At 39.6% G+C, this 16,203-nt stretch overlaps 2 long non-coding RNA genes across 2 annotated transcripts; both read right to left on the bottom strand.

Annotated features, from left to right (window-relative positions):
• Positions 1 to 3,817: 3,817 nt before the first annotated feature.
• On the bottom strand, positions 3,818 to 6,397 carry LOC119088941. The gene is made up of 2 exons (XR_005092702.1): positions 6,106 to 6,397; positions 3,818 to 4,403 (listed from the first exon to the last, which is right to left on the bottom strand). It is a non-coding gene; the product is annotated as an uncharacterized LOC119088941 (long non-coding RNA).
• A 438-nt stretch (positions 6,398 to 6,835) lies between these two features.
• On the bottom strand, positions 6,836 to 8,598 carry LOC119088940. Its single transcript, XR_005092701.1, has 3 exons — positions 8,461 to 8,598; positions 7,561 to 7,703; positions 6,836 to 7,195 (listed from the first exon to the last, which is right to left on the bottom strand). It is a non-coding gene; the product is annotated as an uncharacterized LOC119088940 (long non-coding RNA).
• Positions 8,599 to 16,203: the final 7,605 nt, after the last annotated feature.

Raw genomic sequence — 16,203 nt, 5'->3', positions numbered from 1 at the left:
CAGTAAAGGGCTGGAGGAAGAACAGAGCTGTCTAGGAAGGGGAAATAGAACAGATAGTTATGGATGGGGTGCTATAATTGGAAACCTTAACTAAGACAGACATGCATATGAAAATGCCATAATGAAGCCCATTTTTTTTGTATGCTAACTTAAAAAAAGTCAATCTAAAAACTGTAATCTGTAGAGAAGTTTCTCAATATTCAGTTAATTCCCAATGGCGAGCTATCATGACATAGGCAGCATTAAGATCCTGGAGGGAAATAGTCATGATCCAGATACTTAAGCAGAAAGGTTTTTTTTTTTTTTTTTTTTTTTTTTTTTTTTTTTTTTTTTTCAGTATTAGAAGGGAGGCTAATCAAATAAAACAGCACTCTAGGACTGCTGTGGTTATCTGGTGTCACTCTCATTGACTGGGCACTGAGTCGGTGCTTCCCTTTTCTCCCAGGCGTGTGCTTGGAGCTCTCAAGAGGAAGTCCAAGGCCATAAGAAAACGTGGGATGGAATCACCAGGAATCATATGATACAGGCTCAGAGGGACCGATGGTCCACATTCTCTGAGAAAGTGTCTTAGATGTGTCTGCACTTGCTGACTCGCTGAAAAAAAAAATCTCTTGAGGTGCTGGTTTCTGTTTGTTTCATGATATGGACATATCACAACTTCCAAGTCATAGAAACAGGAATCTGAATGCTGTCTAGGCCATTCACTTACAGGTTTCTCCTCCAGCTCCTCTGGAAGGCGCTAGTAATGGCATCTCGCTTAGATGCGCTTACTGCTTATATGAACTCTCCCTTCCCAAGTAACAAGCATGATGATTGGTCTGTGGTAAATGCTTAGTGACAATTATCACCAACAAGAGCATTCGGAGTAATACCTAACACATACTGAAACATAGTAACTGCCCCATCTTGTCTTTGTCTTTCAGCACTTACATTCTGTTTCTCTCTTCTGATTTTTCTTGCTTCCTCATTCTGAGATACATGGCTTTCCCACACTCTCTAAGCTTCTCCCCTGGTCTGTGTGCCTTGCATTCTCCCTGAGGAAGACATGATGAAAACATTCCTGTCTGACAGAATCAGGCAGGCTCAACAGATGGTATACCTGAGACGCCTGCTTTATAAAAAGAAACCCATCAGGATTCATCCTCCTGTGAGTCTCTCACTTCAGAACAGTCCTCCAGGAGTCCATAGTCACACTGCGATAGTACATTTATTTAAAAACCTTTTTAAAATGTTCCCTTTTTGTAATTGCCTTCAGAACCTTTCCAACATCCTCTGAGAAGACACATTTTTATGTATGAAGGTGCACTTCATTTGAGAGAGGGAAATTTCTTGAAACCAAAATTGGTATAGTGAGTGAGCTATCTGGGTGGTGCTGTTTTTCAGTGAAATGTAATTTGTCACAAATATCAGTATGGTTTTCTTTTATGGCCTTTGGGCATTTTGAAGGTAAAGTCCTATGATATTTTACGTAAGCTTCAAATTCTGGAATCAATTGAAAATTTAAAGGTTTTTTTTCAGACAGGGTTTCTCTGTGTTACCACCCTGGCTGTCCTGCAACTAGCTTTGTACTCCAGGCTGGCCTCAAACTCACAGAGATCTACCTGCCTCTGCCTCCCGAATGCTGGGATTAAAAGTGTGCACCGCCGCTGCCCCACAAAGTTGTTTCTTTGAAGGACAATTATATCAGATGTTTATATCAACCCTTTGCATTTAGTTAAAATAAGCATGTCACATAGATGCATATGTGTGCACATGAATCATGTTATGCTTCTGGCAAACCCAGGCATGGTGACATTTGTCATATATATAATACATGAAGTAAGAAAAATATGTGACAAATCTAGACCATAGAAATGTTTGCTATGGAGTAGATCAGACTTCTTAATTTCATCAACTTGAGATGCACAGTCCAAGTGTGATCTGAAAGTACTTATGGCTTAGTGGAACCCTTTTGAGCTAAACACTAGTTGATAACACTTGCAAGCCACATTTAGACTGAATACAGATAATAAATAATACAGATAAGAAACTGAATACAGTTTCTTACTCACCAAAATACCTTGTTAACCACTACTTTTTGGCTATACAATGAACATCTCCTATAATCTTGATGATTGCCAGGCTATACAAGATAGCAAAGTAGTTTATGAACTATCAAAAGAGATTGAAGTGTTGTTCATTATTATTGTGGTGTTAAACATATTTAAGTTTTCCTTTCAAAACTGACACTTTAAGTTGATGATTCATACATGGTATACTAGAAAATTTTGTCGCTGCACATGTATGAGTGACTCACACCTCTCTCCTAAACAACCATAAAAGACTAAGAACATTGCTTAATGGTTTCTATGCTTCTTTCCTTTTAAAAAATATTTATTTTGTATGTATGAGTGTTTGCCTGATTGTATGTATGTAAGTACAAGATGTGCACACCTGGTACCCACAGAAGTCAGAAGAAGATGGCAGATCCCCTGGAACTTGGGTTATGGATGGTAGTGAACCACCACGTGGGTTCACGAGAACCTGAGTCTTATACAAGACCAAGGGCTCTGACTCCCTCAGTCATCTCTCTCTAGCCCCTCTGCTTCTTGTCTTGATGCCTAACTCATTTTCAAGCCATCTCTATGTCAGGTCTATCCTTAATGTCACCTCCTACATCTTTGCAACATTTTAAAGATGAGAGAACGAACATTAGAAAGTTTAATTCCTTTCCCCAAAGCTTCTCATTCCTGAGGCAGGAAGACGGAGATGCGGAGGCAGTCATAAGTGAAATGAAGTTTATTGTTCATTACCAAAGAGGCCCTGATGGCATGAGAATCCTTCTTCTCGATTGTTGGTCAAGATTGTAGAAGGTACTACTAAGACATGCAGGCTATTGCTTTTTGCCCTTGGTTGTCACCCATAGATGGAAGGTAAATTCCTGTTGCTGAAGAAATTATAGACTTAAGGCACAGGACCAAGAGGACCCTGAGTTGGAACTGACCTGAATGCTTCTTCCCCGAAGACTAGCTTTCATTGTAGCTGAAGGCAACATGTAAGCTTCCAAAGGAGGGAAGCAGCCAACAGTTTTACACAGCTATGATGCCTATGAACTACAACAACGACAAGCTTGGCACAATAACCTGAAGGATGCAGTAGCGGTACACATACCTTGGTGGTAACCAATAGCTCTCTACTTGGTCTTGACTTAAGTAAGACTCACTCAACAAGAGGGAAATCATGTCTGGTCCTGAAAACTTAGCCAATGATCCAGGGCTAATAAAGTCATAGATCTTGGAGGAGAATCTACAACCCATCTGCTAAACCAGCATAATCCCCAGTTACGTTCCAAAGTATTTGTCCTTATACACACAAATAAGTGTAATTCTCACCCCATATTAAGGAAACTTATCTTTGCAACAGCAGAGGCCACGGCAGAAAACCACAATCAGTCAAAATGCGGGGTTGTAAAGCTCAGTCCCAACGAATACATCTACTATATAACTCCCACATCTAGGGCTCTGTGGACATTGCTGAAGAGGGCAGCAGAAAGAGACAGGGGATTAGGGTGTTTACTGTGAGATTGTGTCTCTTTGTAATGTCAGAAGCTCCACCCATAAAGTCTAAGCAACACAAGAGGAACAAGGACAACAAAAGATGTTCCAAAGTGGAAGGGGGAAAGCCCATGAGCCCTCAAACCCTCCACGAAGAACCACAGGCAACGGAGAGATGCTGACACTGGGAGAAATAGTCTTTCCCAGGGAAGAGCAGCACATCAACTGGTTATCCAATACCAGACGTTGGTTAGCCTTGAAAAAATACATACAGGTGACCTTATAAAGACTAAGCAGGATATATTTTGGAATATACATGTCTATACATATGCATACATACATGTAATGAGACAAGTAATGAAAAAAAAAGAAAGTCATGAATTTGAAAGAGAGCAAGGAGGGATACATGGCAGAGTGGGAGAGTCTGGAGGAAAGAAAGGGAAGTGGAAAAATAATTATAATCTCAAGAATAAAATAAAAATGTCAATAAATAATTAAACTTGAAAGGAGAAAGAAAAAAGAAAAGGAAGGAAGGAAGAAAGAAAGAGAAAGGAATCAAGGAAGGAAGGAGGGAAGGAAGGGAGGAAGAGGAGGTCCTGATGACTTAAACTGGGTTGAGCAAAGGCTATGACTGAACCCTTAAGAGGTCTTACTGGATGTAAGGGAAGAGTCATGATATTCCATAACCAGCTCATGAGTTTCATGGTTTTTCTTTTGTTGTGCTGTGTTTTTCTGTAACACTGAAAATTGGGCCCAGGATCCCATTCATGATTATTGTAAAGTCAGACATTTCATCCTTTTCTTCTGGTGGCACAATCCACATGCTTTCTGGAAACTTCCAAGACTTTCCTTAGAGTTCAGCATTTAGCTCTTTATAAGTCCAGTTTATTAGGGTCCCCAGGAAGCATGAAAGAGAGAAATAGAAAAGTTATTCACATGCTTGTTCATCTTTAAATGCCACATTATTCACACCAACACACTGAGATATTAAGACACTTTTCTTGACAAGTTCTTTTAGACAATAAAAAGAATCCTCTGCCATTTTCACTTATATGAACTATAATTTTCTTCTGTGTGTGGGTTTGTCTACAAGCATGGGATTTGGTTTCATCATTTATTTTCACATATGTGAAATTAAACCGATAATTTAAGTAGGAATAAAAAAAATCTCCAAATATTGGTGTCGAATTTGAGATTTTCAACAGCTTTCTCTGTATCTTGTTATCCATGACAATCTAGTGTCTCACTAGTATGGAAAACTAAGGGTCACTTAACCATAAATAACTAATGAGCAAAGGTATACAGGATGAATTGGCCATTCTCAGTATAGCTAAGAACAAAGAATGATTGGTAGTTTGCTTATGGGATTGAATTTTATTTCCATATGTTAACTATAATTGAGGCCCTTGAATTGATAATGTACTTATCTTTATAAGTAGTGAGAATGGGCGAACAACAATGACCATGCTTGTAAGTGCATGAACTATGTAAGGGAACTGTGAGAAATTTGCATTTTAAGAGGTGCAGCAACAACTTGACTTATCCATTACCTATCCCCCTGAATATTTTTTACTGGCACTGGAGATTGACTCCTCTATCTCAAACATTTAGACAAATGCTTTATTACAAAGCTATACCCCAAGCCCTCTACTTTTTCTTCTGAATGCCAAATTCTCCAAATTTACTTAGGGCAAGGATATTCCTGAATAACAACTTATAGTAAGTATTTTGTAAGCAAGAGTTGTCTGAAGAACTTATGAAGAAATAATATAAAAGGGAGAACGTCAAATTGTATCCCTTTCGGTCACCAATCATCCCTGCCTGGATGTGACCAGTGTGGCAACAGCCATCTTTGATTAGCAGGCCAAGTGGAGGATGAGAACTATGATTAAATCAGGGCGAAGCAGCAGAATGAAGGGGACCACGGAGCACCCTAAATCCAAGGCCTCCTATCACCAGACTTCTTCCATGTGGGAGAAACCAACCACTTCAATCTGTCGTTCTATCTTGTTTCTGTTACTAGCGAATTCAACTCCTAATGATACCTGGAATAAAGCTGTTGTCTACATTTAGGAAGCAGTGTGTCTTGTTAGTCTGCTGCAATGCACAGTCCTCTGGGAGTGGTAAAATGTTACTGAGAGCATTTCCTGCAGGCTTTGTAAGAGTCATGTCATTTCAGAGTGAAAATAAAGGTATTGGAAGAATTGGGAATGAGGGAAACTTTGTCTTATTCTCACATAATTGATGATCAAGGGACTTTTTATAGGGATGGTTCAGAAGAGCTCTGCTACCCCCTCAAAAACAGGTGGCTCCCAGAAGCAGCAAAATGTATTAACTCAAGAGAAAACAGTGAGGACCTGTTCATCTGACATGTTTCCCCCTTGAATTAATAGTCACTTTCACAAGCTAATGGAAAATAACTAGGCAAGAAGGTTCCACCTGTGGGCTATTCTCGTCGCCAGATATTCACACACCCTATTCCGTCACACCCTAAACTTTTACTATGGTCTTCTCATATCCATCAGTCCTTTCTTATTTTAATTCAAAGATATTTTACAGAAATATTTAGTACCATTCACTCCTCTTTCTCTTTGAAGTTCCAGGCATTATAATTCAGCTATTTCTTGGCTCATAAACTTGGCGAGGTTTTCTGAAGAAAAAAAAAAAATCTCATTGGCAGAGATGTTTCTCATATGCTGACAGTTTAGCTTATATGAAATCGCTGAGTAATAGGAAGGGTAAAACTAAGATTGTGTGGGCAACAGGAAGTAAATGGCCCTCCGTAAATGAATCTAAACACTGGTTTTTGCTTGTCTAGGAAGAGGGAGGTCCCTCTAAAGCAGCATTCAGCGACCTTTCACTAAAACTGTTTATTCAATGTGATTTCTCCTCTGGATGGAAAGTGGTCTTGTCTTCTCCAAGCCTTTCCTTAAGTACCGTTTCAAAGGTAATTCTGCGAGGCCACGTCGCAAGCTGCCTTCTCTAACTCTTTTTTTGGAGAGGAACACAGCTGGAGGCTTAGGCCCACTCAGGCTGCCTCCCACTCGAGGAACCCTTCATCTCAAAACAAATCTCTTAAAAATATTCCTTGGAGCAAATCTTTGTAGACTGTTCTACTCGACAGCTCATAAAGACTGGAAAAAAGGAAGCTCTGTGCACCTCCATCTCTGCGCTTGGAGCACATGGAAAATATTAATTAGCTAAGTCCTTGAGTACACAATGAAGGAGACATCTGCCCTTGTTTTCTCCATGCTAAATCCTTTTCCATGCTTACTATAACTAAAAAAAAAAAATCACAGGAAGTAAAAATGGCTCAAATTAAAAACACACTGTTTCATACAACATCCTGTCCTGCTTAACAGTGCCATAATTCCATACACTGTAAATAATTAGATAGGGATATTATAAAATTAGCTCCAATTTGCATAGTAATGCTTTACTATTATAATTTAGTGACTTCATTTGCAGGAATTTAATAACAATTCAGCTTACATTTTCTGCCTTAATGTATTTGATACAAATAATGTCAAATTTATAGATGATGAGGTTTATCAAGGGAAGGACATTGCATTTTTTAGGTGTAATATTCCACACGGTATGGTCATTCTAGGCTTCTTAAATCAAAAGTTGGTCCCTTTCTTTACTGATTCTGGATTTCCTCCCTGTGAGGTAAGAAAAAAAAAAATCTGAGATTTCTGGTGATCTAGAGCAAAGAGAATCTCCCCATTGTACACTCAAAGATACCTGAAACAGCTTAAAATATCTTGTGAGCATTTCCTCGAAGATTTTTCCCCCCTCAGGAAACTATAGAACTTAACCCTAAAAACATTTTTAAAATCATATATCAAGTTTAAAACCAATCATTTTTTAAATCCTAGAATAGAAGAGCAAATTATATTAAAAGGTGGTTTTATGGTATTTATCATCTCAGATGTTAATTCAATGGATATAACCTTTATCATCTTTCGAATTTATAGTATAATTTCACCCAATGAAAACTAAATTGTCGTATAAGCTCTGCTTTTACCCGAGGCCTTGTACTCCCGGGGTTACTGGGTCAATGATAAAATCATTGCAAGTCCAAATCAATGCTTTCCTTGAAGAAAATTTCTATGATCACCATTAGAAGAGTCCATTTCTTTTTCACAAATAAAACAGGCAGTAATTTTCCTAAAAAACAATAAAGATGATTAGTACCTGCACATAAGCATCCTAATTTGTCAAAGCACCCAGTTACTATTGAAAAGACTCTCCTGGCAATAATGCTTATTGCTCATTCAAAAATTCAAGAAGGTTCATTCTTGGTGATGCTTCACACATCCTTTGTTGTGAAATATTAGTTTAAGATGTGTTACATTAGTTTATGCTGTGGAACATTTTTTTAATGATACAAAGATGCGTTGCATTCTTTTATGTTGCATTTGTTTAACTCTGTAAAGCTGTGTTACTTTGCCTGTCTAAAACATCTGATTGGCCTAATAAAGAACTGAACCGCCAATAGTTAGACAAGAGAGAAGGACAGGTGGGGCTGGCATGCAGAGAGAATAAAGAGGAGGAGAAATCTAGACTCAAGAGGGAGGAATGAGAAAAGGAGAAGGAGAGGAGAATACCAGGCGCCATCCACCCAGTCACATAGCCAGACATTGAGTAAAAAGGAAAGAAAGATATAAAAACAAAGAAAGGGGAAAAGCCCAGAGGCAAAACATAATTAAAGAGAAATGGGATAATTTATGTTAGAAAAGCTGGCTAGAAACAAGCCAAGACTAGGCATTCATAAGTAAGAATAAGTCTCTGTGTATTTATCTGGGTGGTGGGCCCCCAAAGAATAAAAATAAATAAAACAAAACAAATAAACCAACAACAATCCTGATTTTGTTCATGAGTGTTCCATCCATGTGGGCTACTGGCTAAGTGAGGGGCATCTCACTTGCTAGGCTGGAGCTGGGTGATCCCAGAAGAGAAGCAGCTTTTCCAGATTACACAGGGGCAGTGTCTGAGTTCACTAAAGTTCTTGGATGTTCCAGCTTGGTAGAAATGCAGCTTGGCCTGATTGGAAAAAAAAAAAAAAAAAAAAAAAAAAACTGTTTCCTAAGACTCTCTTTTTAGCTTAAGTCCATAAAACCAAATAAGGCCTTGTGGGGCATAATCTGGAATGATTTAATTCAAAACAGTAATCCTGCAATAATTGTAATGAGGAGGATTATGGAAATGAGTCACAGCAGCTGTCCACACTCCTCAAGGTACATCTGTATCTTCTCACATTTTGTTGAGATGTGAATCCATCTGCTCCTGACAAGAGATATCAACAGGTATCCAATGAACTTCATAAATGTGAACAACTGATCACAAGAATTAGGCAAAAAGCCAATTCCTACCCACTCCTACCTCTTTCTAAGTGACAAGGGGTTTTCTGTTATTTTATCAAAACTCTTAGGTAAGTACTTTAACTACATTTTGATTTCCCAAATAACCAGCCTTTCCTTCAATATTACCATCTCTGCGTTAAGTTAGTACTACTGACCAAAGTACTTCATTCATAGAACTTCCTAGAAAATTTGCTAATTGGACAGCTGTTTAGTTTACAGTGTTCTACATTTTCAAGAATCTGTGTTGTTACATAAAAAGCTTTATAGCCTGTATATTCTGGTTTATTTAAAGGTATCTGACACATTAATAGACAGAAAACAAATGACAAAAGAAAAATGATTAATATAGATTTCAAACCATATAGGGAAAAAAGTGGATGTGGTAATAAAAATGTATACATGGCTTAGTAGACAGACTGGTTTTATGTGTATCTTATACATAAATCTTTCAGTCGAGGGCCTGAAAGAATGTATTTGAATTAATCTTGTGTCAATGACATGGTTTCTGCCATCAGCTTTGCAGGATGCAAAACTTTCCCTTGAAAGGTATTCTGCATTAGTCTCTCTGCGTCTCCATACATAAACTGTCAAACTATGGCTAAAACATACTGTACAGATAGAATAACGATAATGTGGACTTTGGTGTATATTTTAAGAATATAACATTGTAAGAAAGACTGGAGCTCGAGTCCTCCCAGCTAAGATATGCCAGCTGAAACTGGTCTCAGTCATCTTGGATGGACATGGCTTAGAAGCTTTTCCTGGTAGCAGTCACATCCTATGAAAACAAACGAAAGATACTCTAGGACTGACTTGAGGAAATAAAACACCCTTTTAGTTCATGCCAAACCTACTCCCCCTGGGGGGGAAAACCAACAAAGGGAAACAAGCACCCTAGGGTGTTTTCTTCCACCCCTGTTACATTAAAATTGTAAGGGAGCGTACAAAACAGGAAAGACTGATGACTAGTCAATTCATTTTAGTCACAAAATGAGATCTCCTATGGTCATCAGACAGCTAGATAATGATTCTAAAGGTTCAGTTCTGGAAATATATATATATATGTAAATATATATATTATTTTACAGACACCTATACTATCTGCAACATCCATTTATTTTTGTTTTAAAACAGTTTGTTAAAAATAACATAGAAAGGGGCTGGAGAGATGGCTCAGCTGTTAAGAGGACTGGCTGCTCTTCCAAAGGTCCTGAGTTCAAATCCCAGCACCCACATGGTGGCTCACGACCATCTATAATAGAATCTGATGCCCTCTTCTGGCAGGCAGGTACACATGCAGAGCCCTTCATACATAAAATATAAATAAAGTTGAAAAATGTGAAAATAACATAAATATAATTTCTTAGAAGATCATTTGTCATAAAGAGTTGGAGTTGTTCAATGTCAGGTCTATCTGCTATCTAGATTCAGCACTAAGGGTAGTGAGCACAAGGGCTCCAAGCTTTTGACCATAATGAACAGAGTTCTCTACCATTACTGGCTGCACTCTGCTCAGTTCTGCTCAATACCATTCCTATCCTTAGCCACTGACACTTAATAGATGTCCTAGTTGTGAAAATATCTAAAGAGCTAACAAGAACCATAGTGTAATTACTCAATATTGCGTCTTTGTCCAGCAGATGCGTAGTTAAGTCCGAGCTAGAGCAAGCACTGTGCTCGCTGCTATGCTGGAGGAGATTCTGTCCCGTTTTTTTTAAGTGCCTGCTCTGTGGGAAGACTGTTCATTAAGACCCCAGTTAAACAAAAGAAGACAATGAACTTGCGTGACCTGGTGTGTTTTTCAGCGCACATATCTTCTCTCTTCCTAAAAAGATATATTTATATTAAATATATATATAATATGCATATATAAACAAGAATAAAAAGGCTCATCTGAGTTGATCACAATTTTGATTATGACTATCTTGTTCCCACATTATTATTTCAAATTATTTTTAGAGTCTGTTAATTACTAATATACAGAACCATCTTAAAATTGTAAGGGGGAAAAAGGCTATGCTGGGTCTACAGCTCAGTAGCAGAGTGCTTTCCTAGCATGTGTAAGGCCTTGGGTTAGACCCCCACTGTGGCAGAACAAACTGGAACAACAGCCTGAGTTGAATCCCTAGGGCCAAGCTGAAGACCGAAGGAGAGACCCAACTGCACAAGGTTGTCCCCACTTCCACAGGAGCACCAGGGCACACATGCCCACCTGTCTCTATAAAGTTCCATGGTATGGATAAAAGAACATGGGATATCCGATAAACATAGATGTAGGACGAAGGCTTAAATCTGAGTCACCTGACCCAGAGAGCGTTACTTTAACACTCTCCGTGCTAGTCCTCGTGCTAGGAAGTGCTGGGATAAAATGCTAATATTAACCTTGCTTTGAAGAACTGACAGATTCTCTTGACTTCCCTTGGAATCCAGCAGGAGACATCTGAAAAGACTGCTGGCCCTCCTGCCACCCTGGAGACTGTGCTTTGCCTGGACTGGGGTGCAACCTGAGCTTTAGAGTTCTTCAAAGCGGCCCTGTGACTTTACCGTGCAAGTAAGGAGTTGCTGTCTCCCCTCCCAGATTGTCATCTACCTGGGCTCAGCTACTGCAGAGCACCCTCAGCAGAACAGACCGCAGAACCACCTGTGGCAATTTGCTAAGCGTCCTGATGCCCAGATCCATAGCCATGATTATGAGTCTCTTAGTCTAAGATGGAAAGAATGCGCATATTCAACCAGTGCTCCGAGACACTCAGGCATGCGCCGCCACTGGGCTCCGACCTTGAGAAATACTGTGAATCTCTAGAGGGCAAATACGAGAGAGAAAAGATTTCAGATGAAAGTAGAGAGGTTATTCGAGGACTGGAAAAAAAAAAAAGAATAGGAGGAACTATTAAGATTATTTATTCCTAGAGCAGAAGCAAAGGAGGATTGAAAATATAGTTTTTTAAGAGGCTCCTGCTGGTGTCTCCTAAAGAGGAAGTGTGGTGTATGCTGGCCAGCTGTTCTCTATCTCCTCCAGGACAGATGATGAGAAAAGGGCCTTTAAACTGTAGCACATGGGCTTTGGGTTATGTGCAAGGAAGAAATTCCTGGCACCGAGAGTTGTTAAGTACTGATTTAGGTTATTAAGGAAGGCTGTGAAATGTTTTTTCTCTGGAGGTTTTCAAAACCAGTATAGATTTTCATCTATCTGGGCTGACTAAGGTATTATCCTGCCCAAAGGCAGAAGGAATAGACTAGATAACTCTTTACACTCCTGAATGGCCTGTGACTCTAGGATTTGTAATTAACAGCAATGGAGGTTAAATGTGAGTGTAGAGGGGTTACCAGAATCAGTGGGGGTGGGTGGGGTGGGGTGGGGTAAAACACTTAGTATGGCAGCCATTTAGCTCATAGAAATTATTTCTAAAATCCTGTTTCAAATCTATGGAAATTGTCATAAGGTTACACACACAAGAAATCCTAGAAAAATGATTCAGTATGATTATAGCTGGATTCTGTGGCATTTGAGTCGTTCCTCACTCCAAGTTCTGTGTTTGGAAACTCTTTTTTGGGGTTCTTACTCTGGGCATGTGTGGCCAAGAGAAGAGAGGTAGCCACGAAGAGCCCCTCTTCCTCAAGCACCCAGTACGGCGTCATGTTTTGACCATGAGGCTGGCAGGTTATACGTGCTTTTCCCCCCTCCAGCCCCCTGAAAGCAAAAGCTCTGTTGAGGAAAGTGTGGCTGAAAGGACTAAGGATCCCATTGTTCACCAGCCTCTACTCCGAGGACAGAAGGTCCACCCCAGATATGGCAGGCTGAAAAGGCTGGAGTCCCTGTTGTGCGTGTCTCAATTGCGTGGAGGTGGCACACGTGGAGGGGTGAGTGCAGACAGAGGGGCTAATACCTTTTATTACACTCCATTGTCACCCACTGATGGAGCCAGGGTGTCTCTTCAAGAGAGGCAGCTCACTGTCCTTTCTCTAAGCTGCTGTGCTTCAGGGCTGAAAACAGTTCTCCTGGAGTGTGTAGACTCTGTAGAACAGAGCTTGGAGAATTCCAGTTCTGAGAGTTTTGAAGACAATGGGGATTCAGTGGCGGATAATTAAGAGGGTGTTAGTAGCTCCACAGTACGAGTAGCAACAAGTATAACGCAGCACAACCGCCAGAAATGTAACAGAGAGAACTGTAGTCGGAGATGGCCAAGCATACCTCTCTTGGAATCACAGCCAAGTCTTGTTCAGAAAGACGGCCCTGAGCTGGGCAGGCTATGCAGAAGCAGTCAGAACAGGATTTGCAGGAGACTTCAGATCACTCACACTGCACACAGGTCAATCAAACCCACAGAAAGCTGCCTGGCACTAGCACTGGATGCTGGCTGAGTACTAAGATGCTCTGGTCCAAGGGCCACACCCTTTAAACAGCACTGGCGCTATATGTCTCCTGGCAGTTAGGGAAACTATGCGTGTCCCAGGTGATGCTTTCTCCAGAGTAATCAGAGAGCTTTACAATTACTCATCCCTGCCTGGTCATGGATGTCCTGGAACATAATAGTACTTCTTAAGCCCCCTTCTTTACCCAGTGGTAAAGGGTACAAATCTAACAGACTACAGGAGCTGAACATAAACTTTGTCTCACAATACTTACAAGTAGCCTCTGTTGAAGAAGAGGAAGACCCTGGGAAAGTAGACTAAAAATAAAAATGAGTCTAAGTGACTTGGGCAGAAACATTAAGGCTGTGTAGTACAAGTGAAATAGGCCTCAAAGAATTAGTTACTAACCAAATAAACAAATGGTTAAAAACACAAGCAAACAAACAAAACAACCCAGCAGTGACTTCCTGAGGCACATGAGTATCCCACAATTGCTTACCTATATTATCTAATGTGAGTTTTAAATTAAAAAAAAGAATATTCAAAGAACACCTCTCCCCCCAAAATGGTACACATGTGTTAGAAAAATAGTAGGTGATAGAAATTGATTTTGGAGGAAGTACAATGTTAGGCTTAGCAAACATGGTCTTCATAGAATCTACTAAAAATGTGTTCAGAGAATGAAGAGAAACCATGTCTAACGAATTTAAGAAGACATAATGGCAATATTTTGTTAAAGAGAGAATCAACAAAGAACAAACATTAAAAAAAAAATCGAATGGAAGTTCTGGAGTGAAAAACAGAGCCTGTCAAGATGGGAGACTGTCAAGATGGGAGACTGTCAAGATGGCTCAGTGGTTAAGGGACTGTACTGCTGTCATAGAGGACCTGAGTTCTATCCGTTAACACCAGATCTGGGGGATCTGACACCTTCTTCTGGCCACCTTGGGCATTGCCCTAAAGTCACACACACACACACACACACACACACACACACACACACATACAAATTTAAAAAAAAATAGAAATAATACAATCATAATGAAAAATTTGTAAGAAAGGCTCAAAATTCACGGGGGAAAGAAAAAAAAACCAGCTGACAAAGTTATATCAGCTAAAGAGTGTAAACCACTGAGAGACAGAGAAAGGGTGGAAAGCTAAACCAGTATCAGAGAAATCTGGGTGCCACTGACTCTTTAAAATAAACTGATACATAGAGGAGAAAGAGCGAGAAATGAAAGGGTAGGGCTAAAATTTTCCAAAGTGGATTGTAAATATTAACATACACATCCAAACAATCCAACCATTTCCAAATAGGAGAAGTGTGAGGAAATCAATACCTACACATATCACAACCAAAATGTCAAAGTACAAAAATAAATAAATGGAGAAGAAAAGAAAATGAAAATCTTGAAAGCAGTGCCAGTCCAGAAAGACAGGCAAGTTTTTATCAGATAAAGATGAGAAAGGAAGGCAGGTGCCCAGCAGATTCAAATGTGAGGACTTGACCTGATGGGCTCTCTGTCCCAGTGACAACATTCTGAGTATTTGCCTGCTCTTGATCGGGTATTATTTCCTTATTTTTTCCTGTTACTGGCATTTCTTGACAATATCTAAATCTTAGATGAGGAAATATTAAACTCTTCCAATTAGTACAAACAACCAAATGTGTGAAAAAGAAAAACCTTTTAATCCTTCCATTTCTTCCAGTGTGAAGTCTGTATCTCTGATTCTTATCTAAATAAATAAGAAAAATTTAAAGAATATTAATTTTTGTGTGTGGTGACACAGGTCTTTGTGGTGAATATCTATTTTTTTTTCATATTCTGTATGTTTCTCTCAACGTCAGTGATCTCTGATGGGCCATGTTTTGTTTCTCCTACCCATGGGGTTTATGTAGGACAGATCTAAATTTCTTGCTACATTAGTAAGCCTATAACAAAATTAAGTGCAAGAAGCCAGACATTTCCATTCCTCTGGCCATACTGTAAGTTCAGGGATGGGCACTACATCAAACCATTATAAAGACTCAACTGGGGATTCTAGCTGTAATGATTTGGATGAAGGAGATGTCCTTGTTAGAACGACTTGGCTGTATAATTGTTACCTTGAGACTGTTGAGGGACCCCTAGGAAGAGAGAGCCTTTCTGACATGGTGGCTTGAACAGGGAAGAAGAGCACTGAGGAGCTAGGAGAAACCTTTTTGTCACACTGTTATTTGAGAGTCCATGATTCAGTAGTCTCCTCTTACACATAGGGAACACTTTCCAAGACCCACGATGGATGGTTGCTATTAGAGACTGTATATACGATGCCTATACATATGATATTCTCTTTCCCGTGAACCTGTCATCATGTTTTATGTCTGGTATATTCGTGTCATCTGTGCTCCTGTGCTTTGGGGCCACTGTGTTTTAAGTTAAATAAGGGCTACTTGAACACAAGTCCTGACAGCCCAAGTTGTTACCAGGTTACTAATGAGCGGGCAGTATGTACAACATGGAATGGATGGACAAAGAGATGACTCACATCTGTGGGTGTTACAGAGGAGTTTGGAAACAGATTTTATCATGCTTCTCAAAACACAGAAGGAATTAAATTCTATGAATTGTTTACTTCTGGAATTTGTTACATAACATTTTTATAGTAACTGCGACTGTGGAAAATGAAACCAGATAAGGAGAGAGTTACTGTGTATCTGCATCACATAACGCATTTGAGTTGGCTTATTCGTCATGAATAGAAGAGTGGCTTTTAATGATATGCTTTTCTTCAAACTTCATGCATCTAAGGGTCTGTGTTCACTTTACAACTAAAAGAAGTGTGTTATACAAGAGGCAGAACAGAAGTGGCTAGAGAGATTGAAAATGGCTCATGATGGTATCTTAGTGCACTGGTTAGTCTTGGTCATCAACTTGATATTATATGGAGTTGACTAAGATCCCCAACTC

Source organism: Peromyscus leucopus, chromosome 13 (assembly GCF_004664715.2).
Source record: "Peromyscus leucopus breed LL Stock chromosome 13, UCI_PerLeu_2.1, whole genome shotgun sequence".
Classification (NCBI taxonomy): Eukaryota; Metazoa; Chordata; class Mammalia; order Rodentia; family Cricetidae; genus Peromyscus; species Peromyscus leucopus.
Note: the sequence above shows the minus strand (reverse complement) of the source record. Positions and strands in the feature narration are given on the sequence as shown.